The sequence below is a fragment of the Chiloscyllium plagiosum genome, unplaced genomic scaffold, assembly GCF_037043375.1.
Source record: "Chiloscyllium plagiosum isolate Xiang-an unplaced genomic scaffold, Cpla_swu_hap1 HiC_scaffold_5, whole genome shotgun sequence".
Classification (NCBI taxonomy): Eukaryota; Metazoa; Chordata; class Chondrichthyes; order Orectolobiformes; family Hemiscylliidae; genus Chiloscyllium; species Chiloscyllium plagiosum.
Window position 1 is genome coordinate 134,161,404 of NW_028270143.1, and position 23,370 is coordinate 134,184,773.

At 46.5% G+C, this 23,370-nt stretch overlaps 1 protein-coding gene across 2 annotated transcripts in view; it reads right to left on the reverse strand.

Moving 5' to 3' along the window:
• The window catches only part of LOC122550217 (uncharacterized), a 190,673-nt gene that overhangs the window by 74,029 nt on the left and 93,274 nt on the right, over positions 1-23,370 (reverse strand). The window lies entirely within an intron of this gene.

Sequence of the window (23,370 nt, forward strand, 5' to 3'; positions counted from 1 at the left end):
GGAAAAGCGCAGCAGGTCAGGCAGCATCCAGGGAACAGGAGAATCGACGTTTCGGGCATAAGCCTGAAGAAGGGCTTATGCCCGAAACGTCGATTCTCCTGTTCCCTGGATGCTGCCTGACCTGCTGCGCTTTTCCAGCAACACATTTTCAGCTATTATAGGACAAGCCAAACAGAGAACAGTCAGGGAATTCCTAGAGGCATAGCACTCATCCACAGATTCAATCAACAAACACATCGAGCTGGACGCAATATACCGGCCACTGCAGCGGACAGCTGGAACTGACAACCGGAAGCGGCAGAGATAACAGAGATTTACATAAATTCATGCAGTTTTTGAGCTCAGAGTTCTACATGAATGTATGTAGTTGTTGAGCAAACTACATGTAGTATATGTGTGCATGTGGGTCTTTGTCTGTGTGTGTGTCTGTCTGGGGTGGGGGTTGTGAGTGTGAGAAAGTGTGTGTGTGTGTAGTGAGTGCAGAGTGTCTTAAGTCTGTGAAGGGGTGCATGTGTGGGAGTGTGTGTGTCTATAAGGGTGTGCATGGGTGTCTGTGTGCGTGTCTGTGTGTACCTGTGAGAGTGTGTGTGTGTAGTGCAATGGTGATCACCTGTAATGTGACATGAACCCAAGGTCCCGGCTGAGGCCCTCCCTATGAGCACCGAATTTTGCTATCAGCCTCTGCTCGACCACTTTCCTCTGCTGCCTGTCCCGAAGTCCACCTTAGAGGATGATCACCCGAAGGTCCGAGGCTGAATGTCCTGGACCACTGAAGTGTTCCCCAACTGGGAGGGAACCCTCCTGTCTGTTGATTGTTGTGCGGGCCCATTCATCCGTTGTCGTAGCCTTTGCTCGGTTTCCCCAATGTACCATGCCTCCGGGCATCCTTGCCTGCAACGTATAAGATAGACAATGTTGGCTGAGTCACACGAGTACCTGCCATGTACAAGGTGGGAGGTGTTCCCACGCGTAATGCTGGTATCTATGTCCACAATCTGACACGTCTTGCAGCGTCCACCATGACAGGGTTGTATGGAGTTGTCCTGAGAGCCGGGCAGTTTGCTACGAACAATGATCTGTTTGAGGTTTGGCGGTTGTTTAAAGGCAAGTAGTGGAGGTGTGGGGAAGATCTTGGTGAGGTGCTCATCCTCATTGATAATGTGCTGCAGGTCACGAAGAACATGGCGTAATTTTTCAGCCCCTGGGAAGTACCGGACAACGAAGGGGACCCTGTCAGTTGCAGTCCGTGTCTGTCTCCTGAGGAGGTCATTACGGTTCCTTGCTGTGGCATGTCGGAACTGGCGGTCGATGAGTTGAGCATCGTACCCCGTTCTTGTGAGGGCATCCTTGAGTACTTCCAGGTGTCCGTCACGTTCCTCCTCATCTGAGCATATCCGGTGTATGCGTAGGACTTGTCCATAGGGAATGGCTGTTTTAATATATTTTGGGTGGAAGCTGGAGAAGTGTAACATTGTGAGGTTGTCTGTGGGTTTGCGGTAGAGTGTGGTGCTGAGGTGTCTGTCCTTGATGGAGATGCACGTGTCCAAGAATGAGACAGACAGTCGAGAGTAGTCCATGGTGAGTTTGACGGTGAGATGAAACTTGTTGATGTCACTGTGTAGTTTTAACAGTGACTCCTCGCCATGGGTCCAGAGGAAGAAAATGTCATCAATGTACCTGGTGTACAATGTCGGTTGGAGATCCTGCATAGAGAAGAAATCTTGTTCGAACCTGTGCATAAAAATGTTGGCATATTGGGGTGCAAATTTGGTCCCCATGGCTGTTCCGTGTGTCTGGATGAAGAATTTGTTGTCAAAGGTGAAGACGATATGATCGAGGATAAAGCGGATGAGTTGTAGGATGGTGTTTGGAGACTGACAGTTGTTGGTGTTGAGTACTGAGGCTGTTGCTGCGATGCCATCCTTGTGGGGGATGCTGGTGTAGGGTGCGGAAACGTCCATTGTGACGAGGAATGTTCCCGGTTCGACTGGTCCATGGGTGCTGAGTTTCTGTAAGAAATCCGTAGAGTCGCGACAGAAGCTGGAGATCCCCTGTATAATAGGTTTCAAGATGCCTTCCACATAGCCAGAGAGATTCTCACATAGGGTCCCATTACCCAACACGATGGGACGTCCCGGTGTGTTGACTTTGTGTACCTACGGAAGGCAGTAGAAGTCGCCTACACGAGAAGTACGTGGGATGAGGGCGCGTAGGGATCTCTGAAGGACTGGATCCAAAGTTCTGATCAGTGTGTTTAATTCCCGGGTATGTTCTTTGGTCGGATCAGCTGGTAGTTGCCTGTAGTGTTCCTGTCGGTATACTTCCTTGCAGTAATCTGTTCTATTCTGAATGACAATGGCTCCTCCTTTATCTGCTGGTTTGATGACAATGTTGTGATTGGTTTGGAGAGCTTGGATGGCATTGTGTTGGGAATGGGTGATGTTTTGCTCCACCTTACGGGTACGGCTGATGAATCTGGCGTTTATATATTTCCTGACAGTTTGAGCATACATGTCAAGGCCAGGGCAGCGGCCCTCCGGTAGGGTCCATGTTGACACCTTCTTTGGTCGCTCCTCTACAGATCCCTGTGATGACTGTTCTAGTTCATCAGTGGGATCACTGCCGTCACCTTGAAAGAATTCCCGGAGTCTCATTCGTCTGATGAACTCCTCTGTGTCTGCTGCCAGAACCAACGGGTCCATTTTGGTGGTGGGGCAGAAGTTGAGATCCCTACTCAGGACTTCAATCTCTTCCGTTTGAAGGGTGTAGTCCGATAAGTTGACAATAGACTTCCCCGCAGTGATAATGTTGTCTACTGTGGTTCCAGGGCGGGCTTTGCTATTACTGGTGAGAATGCCAAGCTTCTCCAGTTTTTTGTTCTTGGCGCCCATGTACATGGTGTAGTTTTGTCGCCTTGTCGCCTTTGGCAATGTCACGTAATTGTACTGATGTATCCTGAGTGCAGGCTGTGAGTGTGGACTCCATCTGAATTTCAAGGTTGTGGCGCCTGCTGTAGAGTTGGTGCACGAGATGATTGAGAAGTTTACGAGAGGTGCGGTGGCAAAGTCTCTCTGCGTAGTCTGTGTTGTAGGTTGACCTAAGTGGGTTTGTGATCCGTAATCCATTTGGAATCTTTCCGCTTGCCTGCACTCCTGTAGAAACTTGATGTCTGTGTCGATATGTGCAATTGAAGAACTTAGCTCGACCCCAATGGTCGTTTTGCAGCAGAGAGCGGCGGGAGCTGGGTGGAAGTGAGCCAGTTGGGAAGGTAAGTGATTGTTATTTGAGTGGGTGTATTCTAGACCCCAGGTCCTACAAAGTAGGGCCTCCCTCCCACCCTCCTCCTTTAACCTAACTTTAAAGTCCACAGACTTGCCCCAAAAAAGAGAGTCCAGGGAGATTCCTGTTGAGAGAAGAGAGAGTCTTTAACTCGGGAGTCTTCGACAAGGAGGTTGAGTGAAGTGATTATGCCACAGTTGAACAGGGTGAAGACATGACTGCCCAGCTGGTTCAGTGTGCTACGTGCATAATGTGGGAGGTCAACGACTCTGGTGTGTCTGGCTCGTATATCTGTGGAAAGTGTGTTCATGTTCAGCTACTGACAGAGCATATCGCAGCACAGAAGAAAGAAGTCGAGGACCTTAGGCTCATCCGAGAGAACGAGATAGAACATAGAACATAGAAAAATACAGCGCAGTACAGGCCCTTTGTTGCGCCGATTCAAGCCCACCTAACCTACACTAGCCCACTATCCTCCATATGCCTATCCAATGCCCGTTTAAATGCCCATAAAGAGGGAGAGTCCACCACTGCTACTGGCAGGGCATTCCATGAACTCACGACTCGCTGTGTAAAGAATCTACCCCTAACATCTGTCCTATACCTACCACCCCTTAATTTATAACTACCACCCCTTTCTGGACAGGACCTTCAGCGAGGTTATTACACCGACCATACCAGAAGAGAGCAGAAGAGAGAAGACGATGAGGAAGGCAGAGAGGAGACAGGTGCAAGAGATCAGGGGGAAGTACTTGTCAGGAACAAGTTAAATCTTTTGGAAACAGTAGAGACAGATGACACTGCCAGTCCGCGAGGCGGCCAGGTCTGTCAATCAAAAGTTGGCGTGGAGGCAGAGCTGAGGAATCAGACATCGCACAGAGCTGTGGTGAAAGGGGACTCCATAGTGAGAGGAACTGAACAGGGTTTCTGTGGCAACAGGCGGGATTTGAGGATGGTGTGTTGCCTTCCTGGTGCCAGGATTAAGGACATCGCAGACAGAGTGCAGGAAATCCTCAAGGGCGAAGGTGAAGAGCCAGAGGTGGTGGTATATGTCGACACAAATGATGTCGGGAAGAAGAGGAGGAACGTACTACAGCGGGACTTCGGAGATCTAGGAAGAAGGCTGAAAAGCAGGACGTCCAGAGTGGTTATCTCCGGTTTGCTTCCAGTTCCTCGGGCTGGAGAGGCCAGGAACAGGGAGATAATGGACTTGAATGTGTGGCTGGGAGACTGGTGCAGGAAGCAAGGATTAGGCCAGAACAAACAGCAGTGGCCCTAAAACAGATCCTTGAGGAACACCACTGGTAACTGAGCTCCAGGTTGAACATTTCCCATCAGCCACCACCCACTGTCTTCTTTCAGCTAGCCAATTTTTGATCCAAACCACTAAATTACCTTCAATCCTGAAACTCTATATTGTGTGCAATAGCCTACCATGTGGAACCTTATCAAACACTGTACTGAAATCCATATCCACCACATCAACCGCTTTACCTTCACCACCTGTTTTGTCATCTCCTTGAAAAACTCAATCAGGTTAGTGAGGCAGGACCTACCCTTCATAAAACTGTGTTGACTATCCCTAATCAAATTATTCTTTTCCAGATGATTATAAATCCTATCTCTTATAACCTTTCCAACACCTTATCCACAACAGAAGTAAGGTTCACTAATCTATAATTACCAGAGTTGTCCGACTTCCCTTTTTGAACAAGTGAACAATATTTGCGATCCTCCAGTTTCCTCACACTACTCCTGTCAACAATGATGACATAAAGATCAAAGCCAAAGGCTCGGCAATCTCCTCTCTGGCTTCCCAGAGAATCCGAGGATAAATCTCATCTGGCATGGAGTCTTATCTATTTCAGATGTTTCAAAATTGCTAAAATCTCCTCTTTGTTACACACAGTGTATATGGAGTTTAGTAAGGCCTTTAATAAGGTTCCATATGGTAGGCTGCTCTGGAAGGTTAGATTACATGGAATCCGGGGCAAGCTGGCAAATTGGATATACAGTTGGCTTGATAGTATGAAGCAGAGGGTAATAGTGGAAGGTTGCTTGTTGGGCTGGAGGCTTGTGACTAGTGGAGTGCCTCAGGGGTCAGTGCTGGGCCCCTTACTGTCTGTTACCTATATCAATGATTTGGTTGAGAAGGTACAGGGCATGGTAAAAACAATGACTGCAGATGCTGGAAACCAGATTCTGGATTAGTAGTGCTGGAAGAGCACAGCAGTTCAGGCAGCATCCAAGGACAGGCAAAATCCGAGGACAGGCAAAATCAACGTTTCGGGTAAAAGGGCTATTGCCTGTCCTTGGATTTTGCCTGTCCTCTGATGCTGCCTGAACTGCTGTGCTCTTCCAGCACCACTAATCCAGAATGTACAGGGCATGATTAGTAAGTTTGCAGATGACACTAAAATAGGCAGTATCACAGACAGTGAGGAAGGTTATCAAAAATTGCAACAAATCCTTGATCAGCTGAGGAAGTGGGCTCAGAAATGGCAAATGGAGTTTCATATAGATATGTGTGAGATGTTGCATTCTCGAAAGTCAAAACAAGGTAGGAATTTCATAGTCAATGTATAAGGGGTATAGTGGAACAGAGGGACCTTGGAGTTCAGGTGCATGGTTCTCTGAAAGTGGAGTCCCAAGTAGACAGGGCAGTGAAGGAAGCATTTGGCACACTGGCCTTCATCAGTCAGGACAGTGAGTACAGAAGTTGGGAAGTTACGTGGAAGATGTGCAGAATGTTGGTAAGGCTGCAGTTGGAGTATTGTATCCAGTTGTGGTCACCTTGCTGCATGTATGTCTTGTATCTCAGAATCTTCTCAAGTAACCTACCTACCACAGATGCAAGGTGGAGGTTGTTTTGGGAACATTTGCTGTTAGTGCTGGACAGTTTGTTCCACTGAGGCAAGGAAGGGATGGTTGGGTGAAGGAACCTTGGGTGACAAGGGATGGGGAACATCTAGTCAAAAGGAAGAAGGAAGCTAACTTAAGGCTGAGGAGGCCAAGATCAGACAGGGGTCTAGAGGGTTACAAGGTAGTCGGGAAGGAACTGAAGAAAGAACTTAACAGACTTGTAAGGGGACATGAAAAAGCTTTAGCGGGTAGGATTAAGAAAAACCCTAAGGCATTCTACACTTGCGTGAGGATCAAGAGGATAGCCAGAGTAGGGCAGGGCCAATCAGAGCTAGTGGAGGGAACTTGTACTGGGAGTCAGAGGAGTAGTGAAGACTGGTCAGGACATGCCTGGGCAATTTTCCACATTTTGTATAAAGACAAAAGTTAGAGAGTTCCACTTTTTCTGTTCTTTTTTTGCCTTCGTCTTAGCAGTTGATGGCAGCTTAGGATGGAAAGAAAGTCAAGTGTTTATTCAATGTGATCTAACCAACATGGACTGTGGAGTGGCCTTTTCCCAACTGCCTAATTTATATTTTCCTGGGCATTATGGAAAAAGGTAGATCATTAGTCTCTCCACATTCAACGTCACAAGAAAATGTCAGATGACTTTACACTTCCTGATTAGGGAGTCCCATTCCAGAACTGAAGTCACCAAGACCAGGAAAACAAAGATGCTCTGTCAAATGGGTACAGTAACCTAGTGATCAGTTTACTAGACTGGTAACTCTCATTTTGGATTAATACCCACCATGATATATTGTGAAATCAATTTCAATAAATCTGATAGTTTCTTGTCTGGTTGAAGGAAATAATCAAAACAACTTCGGGATAACTAATGTTGGTTCCTACCCAGTCTGGGAGAAAGTGAGGACTGCAGATGCTGGAGTACCAGAGTTGAAAAATGTGGTGCTGGAAAAACACAGCAGGCCAGGCAGCATCCGAGGAGCAGGAGAATCGACGTTTCGGGCACGTTGATTCTCCTGCTCCTCAGATGCTGCCTGGCCTGCTCTGTTTGTCCAGCACCACATTTTTCAACTTTCCTACCCAGTCTGACCTACTTGTGACTCCAGTCACTGTGTGTGTGTCTGAAGGTTGTGACAGGAGGAGTAAGCTGGTGATCAACCCCAGTACTTCATGGGCCATATCAAACATATAAGTGTCTTACTTAATCATCAAACTGCTCTGTTTGTTCCTCATTTATTGTGGAGAACAGAAGAGACGTTTACCAGGTTCTTTCAGTAATTCTACGTTAACTCTTTTATAATAAACAACGTTATTCTTCAGTCAGTTAGAAAAAGTAGTTATCGATGAAGCTTTTTTATAGGATCCAGTATACTTCCTTCATACCAAACACATATTCAGACGTTGACAAAACACACCCCCACTGTGATCTTAGGGTTTTGGAATGAATAGACAGCAAAGGAGCAATATGTCCAAGAGTTTGCATTCAGAAAATACAATTGGTTCACTTCTCTTGATCAGACCAGGCCCTAAGGCCCAAACTAGTCTACGCTGACCAAAATGTCCATTCACCCTCACCTCATTTCCCTGCATTTGGCCCATATCCTTCTAAACCTTTCCTATCCATGTGTTTGTCCAAATGCCTTTTAAATGTTAATGTACCTGCCCCCTCAATCACTTCTGCTGGCAGATCATTCCATATACTTACCACTCTGTGTGAAAAAGTTGCCCCTCAGGTTCCCTTTAATTCTTTACCCTCAAATAGTTCCCCATTCACCAATCCTGGGAAAAAGACAGTACATTCACCCCATCTCTCATGGTTTTCTAACTGGCCTCGTAATTCCCGGGGTTATCCCTATTCACTTTTTTGAACAGGGCACAACATTCGCCACTCTCCAGTCCCCTGGCACCATCCCCATTGACAGTGAAGATGCAAAGATCATTGCCAACGGTTCTGCAATTTCCTCTCTTACTTCCCACATAATCCTATCCTCAAGTTTTTCAAAATGCCCAACACATCTTCCTTCCTAACTAGTATCTCCTCTAACTTACCAGTCCGTTTCATACTCTCCTCTTCAACAATACGGTCCCTGTCATTTGTAAAACTGAAGAAAAGTACTCATTCAAGACCTCTCCTATCTCTTCCAACTCAATACACAGTCTCCCACTACTGTCCTTGATCAGACCTACCCTCATTCTCGTCATTCTCATGTTTCTCACATACGCATAAAAGGCCTTGGGGTTATCCTTGATCCTACCCTCCAAAGATTTTTCATGCCCTCTCTTAGCTCTCCTAATCCCTTTCTTCAGCTCCCTCCCGGCTATCCTGTATCCCTCCAACGCTCTGTCTGAACCTTGTTTCCTTAACCTTATGTAAGCCTCTTTCTTCCTCCTTACAAGACATTCAACCTCCCTGGTCAACCAAGGTTCCCTCACACGACCATCTCTTTCCTGCCTGACAGGTACATACATATCAAGGACACGTCGTATCTGTTCCTGGAAAAAGTTCCACATTTCAATGACATCCTTCCCTGACAGCCTGTGCTCCCAATTTATGCTCCTCAGATCCTGTCTTGCAGCATCGTATTTACCCTTCCCCCAATTGTAAAATCTACCCTGTTGCATGCAACCATCTCTCTCCATACTCAAAGTGAAAGTCACAGAATTGTGGTCACCATCACCAAAATGCTCATCCACTAACAAGCCCATCACTTGTCCCGGTTCGTTACCAAGTACCAAATCCAATATGCCCTCCCCTCTGGTCGGACAATCTACATACTGAGTTAGAAAAGCTTCCTGGACACACTGCACAAACACCACCCCGTCCAATCTACTTGATCTAAAGAGCTTCCAATCAATATTTGGGAATTTGAAATCTCCCATGACTACTACCCTGTGGCCTCTGCACCTTTCCAAAATCTGTTTCCCAATCTGTTTCTCCACATTTCTGCTGCTATTGGGGGGCCTATAGTAAACACCCAACAAGGTGACTGATCCTTTCCTATTTCTGACTTTAGCCCATTCTACCTCCAAAGGCAGATCCCCTTCGAACTGCCTTTCTGCAGCCGTTATACCATTTCTAATTAGCAACGCCACACCCCTCCTTTTCTTACCACCCCCCACTAATCTTACTGAAACATCTGTAACCAGGAACCTCCAACAACCATTCCTGTCCCTCTTCTGTCCACATTTCCATAATGGCCACAATATCGTAGTCCCAAGTACTGATCCACGCCTTAAGTCCACCCACCTTATTTCTGATACTCCTTGCGTTGAAGTATACACACTTGAGCCCATCTCTGTGTCCGCAAGTATTGTCTGTCAGTGCTACCTTCTCCACAGCCTCCCTACATTCTTGGACATCCTGAAAAACAGCTAACTTACTTGCTGGACTACAAGTCCGGATCCCATCCCCCTGCCAAATTAGCTTAAACCCCCCCGAAGAGTGCTAGCAAACCTACCTCCCAGGATCCTGGAACATTAAGCTGCGAGTCCTGCCCATCCCTGAGCCATGTTTCTGTCTTGGCTATGATATCCCGGTGTTGAAAAATGTGGTGCTGGAAAAACACAGCAGGCCAGGCAGCATCCGAGGAGCAGGAGAATCGAAGTTTCGGGCATAAGCACTTCTTCAGGAATGAGGCTGATGTGCCAAGCAGGCTGAGATAAACAGTAAGGGGGATGGAATTTGGGGGAGGGGCACTGGGAATACGATAGGTGAAAGGAGGTGAGGGTGATAGGCTGGAGAGGGAGTGGGGTGGAGAGGTTGGGAAGAAGATTGCAGGTCAAGAGGGCGGTGCTGAATCCGAGGGTTGGGACTGAGATAAGGCAGGGGGAGGGGAAATGAGGAAGCTGGAGAAATATCCCAGTCCCATGTTCCTAAACAAAAACAGTCCAGCACAAAAACAGGCTCTTTCGGCCCATCTGGACTGCGCTGACACACAATGCCTTTCTAAAACCCTTTGCCTCTGCACAGTCTGTATCCCTCTTTTCCCTGCCTATTCATGTATTTGTCAAGCTGCCTCTTAAACATTGCTATTGTATCTGCCTCCACCATCTTCTCTGGCAGCACATTCCAGGCACTTACCACCCTTTCCCTGAAAAAGAAAAATGTGCCTCTCACATCTCCTTTAAATCTCGCCCCTTTTCCCTTAAAACTATGTCCTCTGTAATTGACATTTCTACCCTGGGAAGAAGACTCTGATTAGCCATTCTATCCCGTGCCTGTCAATTTTGGGACCTTCTACTGGGTCGCCCCTCATTTTTTGATATACAAGTAAAAGCAAACCAAGTTTTATCCAATCCCAATCTCTCCTCAGCTGATACTATCCAAACCAGTCAACATTCTGGTGTATCCTGTCCAAAGCCTCTGCATCCTTCTAGTAGTGCGCTGACCAGAACTGTACACAATATTTCAAATGTGGCCCAACTGAAGTTCTATACAGCTGCAACATGACTTGTCAATGTTTATATTTTATGCCTTCACTGATGAAGGCAAGTACAGCATATGGCTGCTTGACGACATTGTCCACTTATGTTGCTATTGTCAGGGAAATGTAGACCTGTACGCCTAGAGTTTTAAGTTTTTAAAATTTGTCTTCAAAGAAAAAGGATTATGGTCAGTGTAATTTTTTTTTAAGAACAAGAGCAAAGAAAATGTACAGCCCAGGAATAGGCCCTTCGGCCCTCCAAGCCTGAGCTGATCCAAATCCACTGTCTAAACCTCTCACCCAATTCCTAAGCATCTGTATCCCTCTACTCCACACCTACTCTTGCACCTGTCCAGATGCATCTACCGTGCCTGCCTCTACTACCTCTGTTGGCAACGCATTCCAGACGCCCACACCCTCTGTGTGAAGTACTTACCGCGTGTATCTCCTTAAACTTTCCGCCTCTCACCTTGAAAGCGTGACCTCTTGTTATTGAATCCTTCACCCTGGGAAAAGGTTATCTCTATCTACCCTGTCTATACCCATTATGATTTTGTAGACCTCAATCAGGTCCCCTTCAATCTCCTTTTTCTAATGAAAACAATCCTAACCTTCCATACCAGGAACATCCTCGTAAACCTTCTCCGCACCCTCTCCAAAGCGTCCACATTCTTTTGGTAATGTGCTGACCAGAACTGTACACAGTATTCTAAATGCGGCCGAACCAAAGTCTTGTACAATTTTAACATGACTTGCCAGCTCTTATACTCAATACCCCGTCCGATGAAGGCAAGCATACTGCATGCCTTCTTGACCACTCTATCCACCTGTGCAGCCACCTTCAGGGTACAATGGACCAGAACTCCCAGATCACTCTGCTCATCAACTTTTCCCAAGGCTCTTCCATTTACTGTATAATTCACTCTAGAATTAGACTTCCCAAAATGCATCACCTCACATTTACCTGGATTGAACTCCATCTGCCACTTCTCTGCCCAACTCTCCAGTCTATCTATATCCTCCTGTATTCTCTGACAGTCCCTTATGCTTTCTGCTACTCCACCAATCTTTGTGTCATCTGCAAACTTGCTGATCAAACCAACAATGCCCTCTTCCAGATCATTGATGTCTACCACAAGCAATGGTGGCCCCAGCACTGACCCCTGTGGGACACCACTGGTCACCTTTCTCCATTTGGAGAAACTTCCTTCAACTACTACTCTCTGTCTCCTGTTGCTCAACCAGTTCTTTATCCACCTCGCTAGAACACCTTGTACACCATGTGACGTCACTTTCTCTATTAGTTTACCATGAGGAACCTTATCAAACGCCTTACTTAAAGTCCATGTATATGACATCAACAGCCCTTCCTTCATCTATCAACTTGGTCACTTCCTCAAAGAACTCTATTAAGTTGGTAAGGCACAATCTCCCCGCACAAAACCATGTTGCCTTTCACTGATAAACCTATTCTTTTCCAAACATAAGTAGATTTTATTCCTCAGTACCATCTCCAGCAACTTCCCCACCACTGACGTCAGGCTCACTGTTCTGTAGTTACCCAGAATATCCCTACTACCCTTCTTTTACTTGGGGACAACATGAGCAACTCTCCAGTCCTCCGGCACCTCACCTATGTTTAAGGATGCTACAAAGATATATATTCGTGTGTGGTTATGATGGACATAAACTTCAAAATGTTTAAGAGCCAATAACAATCTGCATCTCCTTTTCCACTGTTGAGTATTTCTTTTGATTCTGAATCCGTTTGATAAAAAAAGTACCCTGCTAGCTTCTGTATTCCTGATTCTTCACCTTGCGATAAAATTGCGTTCACCCTCAAATCACTCGCATGAATTGCAATTTAGTAAAGTTAGAGATAGCCAAAAGTGACCCCATGAGTCAGACTTTTCTACAGCTTCTCAAAAGTTGTTTGGAACTGTTTTCACCATATTATCTTTACCTGTTTTCATAATAAATCTGTTGGAGTTGCAATAATTGTGCTAAATTTTGACATGCATGTCCAGTTGAAGCCACATATCCCCAAAAGACTTGTATGATTTCCAGTTTGCTTCTAGAAATGGGGAGTTTGATCAAAGCTGTTACTTTTGCTGTTCTTGGCATCACTTGGCCTTGCTTTACAATATGTCCTGGGTACATTTCCCTCACTTTCACATACTCAATTGTGACAAGCTTTATTATGAGGTCAGCTAACTTTAACTGTTTAAATAAGACTTCCAATTGCTGGACATGTTATTCCCAAATGTTATTGTAAATTAATCTGTCGTTTAAGTAAACCACAGAATTAGGTGCACTAGTTAGGAGGTCTTAAATCTGTGGAAGCTAGCTGGAGCGTTTTTAGCCAAATGGCATAATCTGACACTGATACAATAGTTCAAAGTTTGTGAGAAGTGCACAAACCAGACATCCCACTCAGACCCATTGTATCGCTACCAGGGACACCATCTCACAAACTGGCTAAAGAACTACAACAGAAACTGAAACACCTGATCAGTGGATCCAGACACACTATACAGTCAATACAGGAATTCTTGGACGTCATCAGAAATATACATATAGACAAGGAAGAAACTATGGTCTCATTTGATGTAACGGCACTGTTTACCTCTATCGACAAAACCCTAGCCAGACAATCAATAGCCAACCTGCTGGACATACAGAACAGACAACAAGAAGGGGAACCTATCAACAAAGACGGCATACTCAAACTACTGGGAGAAAGTGAGGACTGCAGATGCTGGAGATATCAGAGCTGAAAATGTGTTGCTGGAAAAGCGCAGCAGGTCAGGCAGCATCCAGGGAACAGGAGAATCGACGTTTCGGGCATAAGCCCTTCTTCAGGAAGGGCTTATGCCCGAAACGTCGATTGTCCTGTTCCCTGGATGCTGCCTGACCTGCTGCACTTTTCCAGCAACACATTTTCAGCTACTCAAACTACTGGACCTGTGCCTCACAACACACTTCACATTCAACAACCAAATATATGAACAAATCAACGGCACACCCATGGGCTCACCCATCTCTGGACTCATAGCAGAAGCTGTAATGCAAAGATTAGAACAAACAGTCTTACCGCAAATTCAACCCAAACTCTGGGTCAGATATGTAGATGACACCTTTGTTGGGGGGAGGGGATAAACTGGAAGTTATAGAAGGAAATTGAAGGGAAAGTTTGTACAAGGGAAGTCAAGAAAGACAACGGAATCAATGAAGCAGAAAACTCAAAAAGGGATGATGCCATAAGGATGAGTGAAATAGGGGTTGATAGGAAGGGTGAGGGCAGTAACAAATTGAAAATACTATGTATGAACGCACAAAGTATTAGAAATAAGATGGATGAGCTTGAGGCTCTTTTGGAAATTGGCAGTCACGATGTTGTGGGGATAACTGAGACATGGCTTCAAGTGGACAGGGCCTGGGAAATGAATATTGAAGGCTATACGTGCTATCATAAGGACAGACTGACGGGCAGAGGGGTGGGGTGGCCCTGTTGGTAAGGGATGATATTCAGTCCCTTGCGCTGGGGGACCTCGAATCAGGGGATGTAGAGTCAGTATGGATAGAGCTGAGAAATGTTAAGGATAGAAAGACCCTCATGGGAGTTATCTACAGGCCCCCAAACAGTAGTATGGATGTAGGGTGTAAGTTGAATCAGGAGCTGAAATTGGCCTGTCACAAAGATGTTACTACAGTTACTACAGTTATGGGGGGATTTCAACATGCAGGAAGACTGGGAGAATCAGGATGGTATTGGGCCTCAAGAAAGAGACTTTGTGGAGTGCCTCCGAGATGTGATTCTTCGAACAGTTACTGCTGGAGCCTATCAGGGAGAAGGCAATTCTGGATCTGGTATTGTGCAACGAACCAGAATTGGTCAGGGACCTCGAAGCAGCCATTAGGAAGTAGTGACCATAATACAATAAGCTTCAATCTGCAATTTGAAAGGGAGAGGGGACAATCAGAAGTGACAATATTTCAGTTGAATAAAGGGAACTATGGAGCTATGAGCAAGAAGCTGGCCAAAGTTCAATGGTGCAATACCTTAGCAGGGATGACAGTGGAGGAACAATGGCAGATATTTCTGTGTATAATGCAGAAGATGCAGGATCAGTTAATTCCAAAAAGGAAGAAAGATCCTATGAGGAGGCAGGAGTGGCCGTGGCTGATGAGGGAAGTTAAGAAACATATAAAGTCAAAAGAGAAAAGGTATAACATAGCAAAGATGAGTGGGAAAACGGAGGACTGGGAAGCTTTTAAAGAACAACAGAGAATTACTAAGAAGGAAATACACAGAGAAAAAATGAGGTACGAAGGTAAACTGGCCAAAAATATAAAGGAGGATAGTAAAAGCTTTTTTAAGGTATGTGAAAGGGAAAGAAATGGCTAAGGCTAAAATTGGGCCCTTGAAGACAGAAACATAGGAATATATTACGGGGAACAAAGAAATAGCAGAAGAATAGAATTGGTACTTCAGATCTGTGTTCATTGGGGAAGACACAAGCAATCTCCCTGAGGTAACAGTGGCTGAAGGACCTGAACTGAAGGGAATTTATATTTGCCAGGATTTGGTGTTGGAGAGACCATTAGGTCTGAAGGTTGATAAGTCTCCGGGACCTGATGGTCTACATCCCAGGGTACTGAAGGAGGTGGCTCGAGCAATCGTGGCTGCGTTGGTGATTATTTTCCAGAGTTCGATAGATTCAGGATCAGTTCCTACGGATTGGAGAGTGGCTAATGTTGTACCATCTTTTAAGAAAGGAGCGAGAGAGAAAGCAGGAAATTATAGACCAGTTAGTCTGACCTCAGTGGTGGGAAATATGCTGGAGTCAATTATAAAGGATGAAATTACGACACATCTGGATATCAGTAACAGGATAGGTCAGAGTCAGCATGGATTTATGAAGGGGAAATCATGCTTGACTAACCTTCTTGAATTTTTTGAGGATGTAACTCGGAAGATGGACAAGGGAGATCCAGTGGATGTAGTGTACCTGGACTTTCAGAAAGCTTTTGATAAAGTCCCACATATGAGGTTAGTGAGCAAAATTAGGATGCATGCTATTGGGGGATTGAAAATTGGTTGGCTGACAGGAAACAAAGAGTAGTGATAAACGGCTCCCTTTCGGAATGGCAGTGGGGTACCACAGGGATCAGTACTGGGACCGCAGCTTTTTACAATATATGTTACTAATACAGAAGATGGTATTAATAGTAACATTAGCAAATTTGCTGATGATACAAAGCTGGGTGGCAGGTGAAATGTGAGGAGGATGTTAGGAGATTACAGGGTGACCTGGACAGGTAAGGTGAGTGGACAGATGCATGGCAGATGCAGTTTAATGTGGATAAATGTGTGGTTATCCCCTTTGGTGGCAAGAACAGGAGGACAGATTACTACCTAAATGGAGTCAAGTTAGGTAAAGGGGCAGTACAAAGAGATCTAGGTGTTCTTGTGCACCAGTCAATGAAGGCAAGCATGCAGGCACAGCAGGTAATGAAGAAGGCTAATAGCATGCTAGCCTTCGTAACAAGAGGGATTGAGTATAGAAGCAAAGAGGTTCTTCTGCAGCTGTACAGGGCCCTGGTGAGATCGCACCTGGAATATTGTGTGCAGCTCTGGTCTCCAAATTTGAGGAATGACATTCTGGCTATTGAGGAAGTGCAGCGTAGGTTCACGAGGTCAATTCTTGGAATGGCAGGACTATCTTATGTTGAAAGATTGGAGCGACTGGGCTTGTATATCCTTGAGTTTAGAAGACTGAGAGGGGATCTGATTGAGACGTATAAGATTATTAAAGGATTGGACACTCTGGATGCAGGAAACATGTTTCCGCTGATGGGTGAGTCCCGAACCAGAGGACACAGTTTAAAAATAAGGGGTAGGCCATTTAGAACAGAGATGAGGAGAACCTTTTTTCACCCAGAGAGTGGTGGGTGTGTGGAATGCTCTGCCACAGAGGGCAGTCGCGGCCCAATCTCTGGATTCATTTAAGAAAGAGTTGGATAGAGCTCTCAAGGATAGTGGAATCAAGGGTTATGGAGATAAGGCAGGAACAGGATACTGATTGAGGATGATCAGCCATGATCATAATGAATGGTGGTGCACGCTTGAAGGGCAGAATGGCCTACTCCTGCACCAATGTCTGTTGTCTACTGAGAGCAACAGTGCCTGCTTGAGGCATTACTGCAGACAGCTGAGATGGCATATTTTGATAGGCCATCGATGGGTAAGTTGCAGCAGATCTCGGCTATTCAGTCCATTTTGAATTCCATGCTCACACAGACGGCAAGGGAGGAACTTTCCTTTGCGAGACAAAGATTGTTTGAGCTAGGTGAGAGGCCGGGCAGATATCTGACATAACTGACTAGGAAAAAGCACAGCAGGTCAGGCAGCATCTGAGGAGCAGGAGAATCAATGTTTCAGGCATAAACCCATAAACCCTGGTAGCTTTTAGAAAAAAGGACCAGCTTTGTGACACCACCAATTCCTGCCCCCACTTCTTTCTACAACGAGGAAAAAGAAATCACAAAAGGGACAGCAGGAGAAATGTGCGCCGTATGCAGGGTGTAGAGGGGTGGGGAGGGGGTTGGTGGGTTGTCCCCTCGTGTGCTGTTGGGTGTTTAACAGCATCAGGAGCTGTTCCTGATTGGCCACGGTGTGGCAGCTTATGCACTTGGTGCTATATCCATTACAGGGTTGTCCATGTATAAGCCACAGCTGTTCTCACTCCAGCTGTTGCTGCCAGGCTGGTACCCTGGGTGTTGGCTCCTTCCCTTTGCCAGTTTCGGATCTTAGGTGCCCAGCAGTCTCGAATAAAATTGCTGGTTCAGCCATAGATGCAGCACAGATTGGGTTTGGGCTTTGTTTGTGGGAGTTCCCCTTTTCTGGGGACAGGGATCTCGTACAGAGGGGGAGTCTGTCTGAGACCCCTTGGTGTATTGCTGCCTTTTTTCTCATCCCTCCATGTTGGAGGGGGAGCTACAAGAAGTCTGGGTTATGCCCTTTACTCCCTTTCCTATTTAGCAATTAATTTGTGGAGGACCCAAGCCTCATTACAGCAGATGTCGGAGGGGTCAAATCACAGAAAAGTGTCCCTCCCTCTTTCTGAGGCATGGGTTCGCACCCAGTTTCTCTGTTGTTTGTTGGTAAGAGAGGTGCAGGTCATGCCCCCAAATGCCAGACAAATTAGACCCAAGTAAAGCTGGTGCAGTGTTCACCTTGTTGTTGTCAGCACTTACGTAGACCCTCTACTGGGGCTGCTATATTCTGCCCCAAGGTGGTGAGGACCATTGCCTCGAAGAGCGTGACGACTTCTGAGGGGACAATGCAAGGAGAATGGGCCGGTTGGGATTGTGGAATCAGCTCCTATGAATTCATAACTGGTCATCTTGCAACATTTCCCTGGGGAAAAGGGTGACTATACCCCAAACCCAAGCCCTCACCTTTTTGTGCTGGTGGAATGGGCCGTGTCTGATCTGATTACCCTCTCTCAATGCACAGACGCCAATGGGATGGTCAGTAAGAAGTAATGAGGCAAAAGGGAGGACTGCAGTTGCTGGAGATTAAAGTTGAGAGTGTGGTGCTGGCAAAGCACTGCAAGTCAGGCAGCATCAAAGGAGCAGGAATGGATGATAAAGGGCTTTTGTTCGAAATATCGATTCTTCTGCTCCTCAAATGCTGCCTGAGCTGCTGTGTTTTTCCAGCACCATAACCTCGACAGTAGGAAGTAACATCTAGTTGATTGGGTAGAACTCATTGTTCCATTCTGTTCCATTTCCTAGGGTTATAGACAGCAGAGATGAAACCATCAGAATAATGTACTGGAGCACCTGAGTTCAACCTCTTCCAGAAACTGTGAGCTACAGGAGTCAGTCTTGACAAGATTTACACCAGCTCTGACTTTCTGTATTGCCATGAAATAAAGCAAATAAATTCAACAACAGCTTTTGGTCTTTCAACAAATATGGCCCATGGTAGAATATCACATGGGAACGATGGTGGAAGGGATACCAGCAGAACTGATTTTGAACATAATTTCCAATCTCTTCCATTTGGCCCAAGCCTGGGTATTTGGGAGACAGATTCCCCACTCTCTGAACTCAGTGTCCAGGCTTTGATGATGTTACTGTCAAAAGCTTGAGCTTCAGCCATGAGAGAGTGGCCACCCTCATGGAGAGCACCATCCAACAACAAGTGGAGGCAATGTAAACGCAGCTCAAGGTCCTTTGCATGGTACAGATAAAGGAGGCACAGTGGTAGTCTGGCACACTGACCTCTATACCGCTGAAGCCAAACGCCAACTCGAGGACACCTCTTCCTACCTCCCCCTCGACCATGACCCCACCCCCCATCACCAAACCATCATCTTCCAGACCATACAGAACCTCATCAGCTCAGGAGATCTCCCACCCACAGCTTCCAACCTCATAGTCCGGGAACCCCGCACTGCCCGGTTCTACCTCCTTCCCAAGATCCACTAGCCTGACCCATTGTCTCAGCATGCTCCTGCCCCACTGAACTCATTTCTACCTACCTCGACACTGTCCTATTCCCCCTAGTCGAGGAGCTCCCCACATACATTCGAGACACCACCCACGCCCTCCACCTCCTCCAAGACTTCCGTTTCCCTGGCCCCCAACGCTTCATCTTCTCAATAGATATCCAATCCCTCTACACCTCCATCTGCCATGTCCAGGGCCTCCAAGCCCTCCGTTTCTTCCTCTCCAGACGTCCTTCCACCGACGCTCTCATTCGTTTGGCCGAACTGGTCCTCACCTTTAACAATTTCTCCTTCAAATCCTCCCACTTCCTCCAGACCAAAGGGGTAGCCATGGGCATCCGTATGGGCCCCAGCTATGCCTGTCTCTTTGTTGGCTATGTAGAACAGTTGATCTTCCGTAATTACACCGGCACCACTCCCCACCTCTTCCTCCGCTACATTGATGACTGCATTGGCACCACCTCGTGCTCTCGCGAGGAGGTTGAGCAATTCATCAACTTGACCAACACATTGCACCCTGACCTTAAATTTACCTGGACCATCTCTGATACCTCCCTCCCCTTCCTGGACCTCTCCATCTCCATTAATGATGACTGACTTGATACCGACATTTTTTACAAACCCACCGACTCCCACGGCTACCTGGATTACACCTCTTCCCATCCTATCTCCTGCAAAAATGCCATCCTGTATTCCCAATTCCTCCGCCTCTGCCATTTCTGCTCCCAGGGGGACCGGTTCCACCACAGAACACATCAGATGGCCTCCTTCTTTAGAGATCGCAATTTCCCTTCCCACGTGGTTAAAGATGCCCTCCAAGGCATCTCGACTACATCCCGCACCTCCGCCATCAGACCCCACCCCTCCAATCGTAACAAGGACAGAACGTCCCTGGTGCTCATCTTCCACCCTACCAACCTTCGCTTAAACCAAATCATCCGCCAACATTTCCGCCACCTCCAAACAGACCCCACCACCAGGGATATATTTTCCTCCCCACCCCTTTCCGCCTTCGACAAAGACCGTTCCCTCCGTGACTACTTGGTCAGGTCCACGGCCCCCCTTCAACCCACCCTCCCATCGTGGCACCGTCCCCTGCCACCGCAGGAATAGCAAAACCAGCGCCCACACCTCCTCCCTCACCTCTATCCAAGGCCCCAAAGGAGCCTTCCACATTCATCAAAGTTTTACCTGCACGTCCACCAATATCATTTATTGTATCCATTGCTCACGATGTGGTCTCCTCTACATTGGGGAGACTGGACGCCTCCTAGCCGAGCGTTTTAGGGAACATCTCCGGGACACCTGCGGCAATCAACCACACTGCCTTGTGGCCCAGCATTTCAACTCCCCCTCCCACTCTGCCGAGGACATGGAGGTCCTGGGCCTCCTTCACCGCTGCTCCCTCACCACCAGACGCCTGGAGGAAGAACACCTCATCTTCCCCCTCGGAACACTTCAACCCCAGGGCATCAATGTGGACTTCAACAGTTTCCTCATTTCCCCTTCCCCAACCCCAGTTCCAAACTTCCAGCTCAGCACTGTCCCCATGACTTGTCCAGACTTGTCCTACCTGCCTATCTTCTTTTCCACCTATCCACTCCACCCTCCCACCCCGGCCTATCACCATCCCCTACCCCACTCACCTATTGTACTCTATGCTACTTTCTCCCCACCCCCACCCTCCTCTCACTTATCTCTCCACCTTTCAGGCTCTCTGTCTGTATTCCTGATGAAGAGCTTTTGCCTGAAACGTCGATTTTACTGCTCCTCGGATACGGCCTGAACTGCTGTGCTCTTCCAGCACCACTAATCCAGAATCTGGTTTCCAGCATCTGCAGTCATTGTCTTTACCATGGTACATGAGCTGTGGATAGTGAGGGGGATTGTCAGAGGATACAGCAGGGTATTGAAAGGAAGGAGACTTGGGTGGAGAAATGGCAGATGGAGTTTAATCTGAACAAAAGCGAGGTGGTACAGTTTGGAAGATGTAATGCAGGAGGGAATATACAGTAAATGGCAAAACCCTCAGAAACATTAACATACAGAGCGATCTGCACTTAAAGATCTATAATTCCCTGAAGATGGCAACACAAGTGGGTAGGATGGTCAAGAAGGTATATAACAGGCGAGCTTTCATTGGTCAGGGCATAGAGTATAAACACTGACAGGTCATGTTGCAGCTGTAGAGAAACTTAATTCGGCCACATTTGGAATATTGTGTACAGTTGTGGTCACCACACAATCAGAAGGATGTGGAGGCTTTAGAGAGTGTACAGAAACAGAAGTTGCCTGGTTTGTATGGTATTAGTTATAAGGACAGATTGGACAAACTAGGTTAATTTTCACTTGGACATTGGAGGTGGAGGGGTGACCTGGTAGAAGTTTACAAAAGATGGAATGGATAGTCGGTGTCTTTCTCCCAAGATAGAAATGTCAATTAATCAGGACATAGGTTGAAGGAGATAAGATTAAAGGAGATGTGAGAGAACAAGTCTTTTTTCCACAGAGGGTGGTAAGTGCCTGAGGAGGTGATGGGCTGGATACAACAGCAATGTTTAAGAGACATCTTGAAAACTGCACGAGGAAGTAGGGAATACAGGGAGAGGGACCACAGGGAGGCAGAAGGCTTTCAGTTTAGAAAGGTGAACTTGGATGCTCGCTTTTTGTGATTCATGGACGAAGATTCCTAATGCCAGCTTTCTGCAGTCTGTATCCATTTAAATAATATTCAGTTCCTCTGTTCTTCCTACCAAAGTGCATAACCACACATTGTCCTACATTATATTCCATCTGCCAAGATTTTGCTCACTCGTCTGACCTGCCAATATCCCTCTGCAGACCCCTCCTGTGTCATCTGCAAACCTGGCTACGGTACATTCACTTTCCTCATGCCAGTCAATAAGATAATATTCTGAATAACTGTGGTCCCAGCACTGATCCTTGGGCGGTACACGAGTTACTGACTGCCATCTGGAAAATGCCCCCGTTATCCCAACTCTGTCTCCCAAGAGTTCTTCAAACAAATTTGTGAACCATGGATGACAGGAGAAATTGTACAACCAGCCAAGAGGAAAAGGGAAGCGTACATAAGGTCCAGGCAGCTAAGAACAGAATGGGCCCTGGAGGAATATCGGGAGAGTAGGACCAGCCTTAAACGAGGAATCAAGCGGGCTAAAAGAGGTCATGAAATAGCTTTAGTGAGCAGAATTAAGATGAATCCCAAAGCATTTTATATAAGAAGCAAGTGGGTAACTAGAGCGGGTTGATCCACTAAAGGATAATGAAGGAAGGCTGTGTGTCAATGAGAGAATAGGTGAGATTCTGAATGATTACTTTGCATCAGTGTTCACTGAGGAGAGGGACATGATGAATGTTGAGATGAGAGATAGAAATTTGGTCAGTCTGGATCACGTTGACATAAATAGGGAAGATGTGTTGGGTAGGCTAGAGGTTATTACAGAGGACAAATCCCCAAGATCGGTTGGGATTATCCCAGGGTAAAAACAATGACTACAGATGCTGGAAACCAGATTCTGGATTACAGTGGTGCTGGAAAAGCACAGCAGTTCAGGCAGCATCCGAGGAGCAGGAAAATTGATGTTTCGGGCAAAAGCCCTTCATCAGGAATACAGGATCTATTCAAGGTTGCTGAGGGAGGCAAAAGCAGAAATAGCTGGGGCCCTGAGGTGAGGCCATACTGGATTAGGTGAGGCCATACTGGATTTGGTTCTGGGTAACGAACCAGGCCAGGTGATAGAATTGGAGGTAAGTGAGCATTTTGGGGACAGTGACCACAATTCGGTGACTTTTACTCTAGTGATAGAGAGGGATAAATGTGCACTGCAGGGCAAGAGTTATAGCTGGGGGCAGGGAAATTATGATGCGGTGAGGCACGACTTAGGATGCGTGGCTTGGAAAAGTAGGCTTCAAGGGATGGGTGCAATTTATTATTCAAGGAGCAACTATTGAGTGTCCTTGATAAGTATATACCTGTCAGGTAGGGCGGAAAGGATCATGTGAGGGACCCGTGGTTTAATAAGGAATTGGAATCCCTTGTTAAAGGGAAGAGGGCGGCCTATGTAAAGATGAGGCGTGAAGGTTCAAATGGGGCGATTGAGAGTTATAAGGTAGCCAGGAAGGATCTGAAGAGAGAGCTAAGAGCAGCAAGGAGGGGACATGAAAAGTCCTTAGTTGGTAGGATTAGGGAAAACCCAAAGGCTTCCTATAGGTATGTCAGGAATAAAAGAATGACTAGGGTAGGAATAGGTTCAGTC